Genomic DNA, 4,004 nt, shown 5'->3' with positions numbered 1-4,004 from the left:
GTGAAGTATTATCCTATGATGAGAGCCATAGTTTAATCTCCTTTTGGAAACTTTGGGACTTGGCCATAGATAGCCTCAAAAGAATATAGTTGGGGGCAAGATGGCAGTCTGGTGAGCTGTATGTTATAGTTACTCCTCCAGGAAAGTAGGTAGAAAGCCAGGAACTGCGTGGATTGGACACCACAGAGCAATCTGACTTTGGGCATACTTCATACAACACTCATGAAAACGTGGAACTGCTGAGATCAGCGAAATCTGTAAGTTTTTGCGGCCAGGGGACCCGCGCCCCTCCCTGCCAGGCTCAGTCCCGGGGGAGGAGGGGCTGTCAGCTCCGGGAAGGAGAAGGGAGAACTGCAGTGGAAGCCCTTATCGGAAACTCATTCTACTGATTCAAACTCCAACCATAGATAGACTGAGACCAGACACCAGAGAATCTGAGAGCAGCCAGCCCAGCAGAGAGGAGACAGGCATAGAAAAAAAACAACACGAAAAACTCCAAAATAAAAGCTGAGGATTTTTGGAGTTCTGGTGAACATAGAAAGGGGAAGGGCCCTGAGGCGCATATGCAAATCCCGAAGAAAAGCTGATCTCTCTGCCCTGTGGACCTTTCCTTAATGGCCCTGGTTGCTTTGTCTCTTAGCATTTCAATAACCCATTAGATCTCTGAGGAGGGCCCGTTTTTTTTTTGTTTTTTGTTTTTTTTTTTAATCCTTTTTTGTTTTTCTAAAACAATTACTCTAAGAAGCCCAATACAGAAAGCTTCAAAGACTTGCTATTTCGGCAGGTCAAGTCAAGAACAGAACTAGGAGAGCTCCGAGACAAAACGCAATAATCCAGTGGCTGAGAAAATTCACTAAACACCACAACTTCCCAAAAAAAGGGGGGTGTCCGCTCACAGCCATCATCTTGGTGGACAGGAAACACTCCTGCCCATCGCCAGCCCCATAGCCCAGAACTGCCCCAGACAACCCAGTGTGACGGAAGTGCTTCAAATAACAGGCACACACCACAAAACTGGGCGTGGACATTAGCCTTCCCTGCAGCCTCAGCTGATTGTCCCAGAGTTGGGAAGGTAGAGCAGTGTGAATTAACAAAGCCCCATTCAGCCATCATTTTAGCAGACTGGGAGCCTCCCTACATAGCCCAGCAGCCCAGAACTGCCCTGGGGGGATGGCACTCACCTGTGACATAGCACAGTCATCCCTCAACAGAGGACCCGGGGTGCACGGCCTGGAAGAGGGGCCCACTTGCAAGTCTCAGGAGCCATACGCCAATACCAAGGACTTGTGGGTCAGTGGCAGAGACAAACTGTGGCAGGACTGAACTGAAGGATTAGACTATTGCAGCAGCTTTAAAACTCTAGGATCACCAGGGAGATTTGATTGATAGAGCCACCCCCCCCTCCCTGACTGCCCAGAAACACGCCCCATATACAGGGCGGGCAACACCAACTACACACGCAAGCTTGGTACACCAATTGGACCCCACATGACTCACTCCCCCACTCACCAAAAAGGCTAAGCAGGGGAGAACTGGCTTGTGGAGAACAGGTGGCTCGTGGACGCCACCTGCTGGTTAGTTAGAGAAACAGTACTCCACGAAGCTGTAGATCTGATAAATTAGAGATAAGGACTTCAATTGGTCTACAAATCCTAAAAGAACCCTATCAAGTTCAGCAAATGCCACGAGGCCAAAAACAACAGAAAATTATAAAGCATATGAAAAAACCAGACGATACGGATAACCCAAGCCCAAGCACCCAAATCAAAAGACCAGAAGACACACAGCACCTAGAGCAGCTACTCAAAGAACTAAAGATGAACAATGAGACCATAGTACGGGAGATAAAGGAAATCAAGAAGACCCTAGAAGAGCATAAAGAAGACATTGCAAGACTAAATAAAAAAATGGATGATCTTATGGAAATTAAAGAAACTGTTGACCAAATTAAAAAGATTCTGGACACTCATAGTACAAGACTAGAGGAAGTTGAACAACGAATCAGTGACCTCGAAGATGACAGAATGGAAAATGAAAGCATAAAAGAAAGAATGGGGAAAAAAATTGAAAAAATCGAAATGGACCTCAGGGATATGATAGATAATATGAAACGTCCAAATATAAGACTCATTGGTGTCCCAGAAGGGGAAAAAAAGGGTAAAGGTCTAGGAAGAGTATTCAAAGAAATTGTTGGGGAAAACTTCCCAAATCTTCTAAACAACATAAATACACAAATCATAAATGCTCAGCGAACTCCAAATAGAATAAATCCAAATAAACCCACTCCAAGACATATACTGATCACACTATCAAACACAGAAGAGAAGGAGCAAGTTCTGAAAGCAGCAAGAGAAAAGCAATTCACCACATACAAAGGAAACAGCATAAGACTAAGTAGTGACTACTCAGCAGCCACCATGGAGGCAAGAAGGCAGTGGCACGATATATTTAAAATTCTGAGTGAGAAAAATTTCCAGCCAAGAATACTTTATCCAGCAAAGCTCTCCTTCAAATTTGAGGGAGAGCTTAAATTTTTCACAGACAAACAAATGCTGAGAGAATTTGCTAACAAGAGACCTGCCCTACTGGAGATACTCAAGGGAGCCCTACAGACAGAGAAACAAAGAAAGGACAGAGAGACTTGGAGAAAGGTTCAGTAATAAAGAGATTCGGTATGGGTACAATAAAGGATATTAATAGACAGAGGGGAAAAATATGACAAACATAAACCAAAGGATAAGATGGTGGATTCAAGAAATGCCTTCACGGTTATAACGTTGAATGTAAATGGATTAAACTCCCCAATTAAAAGATATAGATTCGCAGAATGGATCAAAAAAAATGAACCATCAATATGTTGCATACAAGAGACTCATCTTAGACACAGGGACACAAAGAAACTGAAAGTGAAAGGATGGAAAAAAATATTTCATGCAAGCTACAGCCAAAAGAAAGCAGGTGTAGCAATATTAATCTCAGATAAAATAGACTTCAAATGCAGGGATGTTTTGAGAGACAAAGAAGGCCACTACGTACTAATAAAAGGGGCAATTCAGCAAGAAGAAATAACAATCGTAAATGTCTATGCACCCAACCAAGGTGCCACAAAATACATGAGAGAAACACTGGCAAAACTAAAGGAAGCAATTGATGTTTCCACAATAATTGTGGGAGACTTCAACATATCACTCTCTCCTATAGATAGATCAACCAGACAGAAGACCAATAAGGAAATTGTAAACCTAAACAATCTGATAAATGAATTAGATTTAACAGACATATACAGGACATTACATCCCAAATCACCAGGATACACATCCTTTTCTAGTGCTCATGGAACTTTCTCCAGAATAGATCATCTGCTGGGACATAAAACAAGCCTCAATAAATTTAAAAAGATTGAAATTATTCAAAGCACATTCTCTGACCACAATGGAATACAATTAGAAGTCAATAACCATCAGAGACTTAGAAAATTCACAAATACCTGGAGGTTAAACAACACACTCCTAAACAATCAGTGGGTTAAAGAGGAAATAGCAAGAGAAATTGCTAAATATATAGAGACGAATGAAAATGAGAACACAACATACCAAAACCTATGGGATGCAGCAAAAGCAGTGATAAGGAGGAAATTTATAGCACTAAACGCATATATTAAAAAGGAAGAAAGAGCCAAAATCAAAGAACTAATGGATCAACTGAAGAAGCTAGAAAATGAACAGCAAACCAATCCTAAACCAAGTACAAGAAAAGAAATAACAAGGATTAAAGCAGAAATAAATGACATAGAGAACAAAAAAACAATAGAGAGGATAAATATCACCGAAAGTTGGCTCTTTGAGAAGATCAACAAGATTGACAAGCCCCTAGCTAGACTGACAAAATCAAAAAGAGAGAAGACCCATATAAACAAAATAATGAATGAAAAAGGTGACATAACTGCAGATCCTGAAGAAATTAAAAAAATTATAAGAGGATACTATGAACAACTGTATGGCAAC

Source organism: Choloepus didactylus, chromosome 10 (genome assembly GCF_015220235.1).
Source record: "Choloepus didactylus isolate mChoDid1 chromosome 10, mChoDid1.pri, whole genome shotgun sequence".
NCBI lineage: Eukaryota > Metazoa > Chordata > Mammalia > Pilosa > Megalonychidae > Choloepus > Choloepus didactylus.
The sequence above is the reverse complement of the archived record's forward strand: the minus strand, read 5'-3'. Positions refer to the sequence as shown.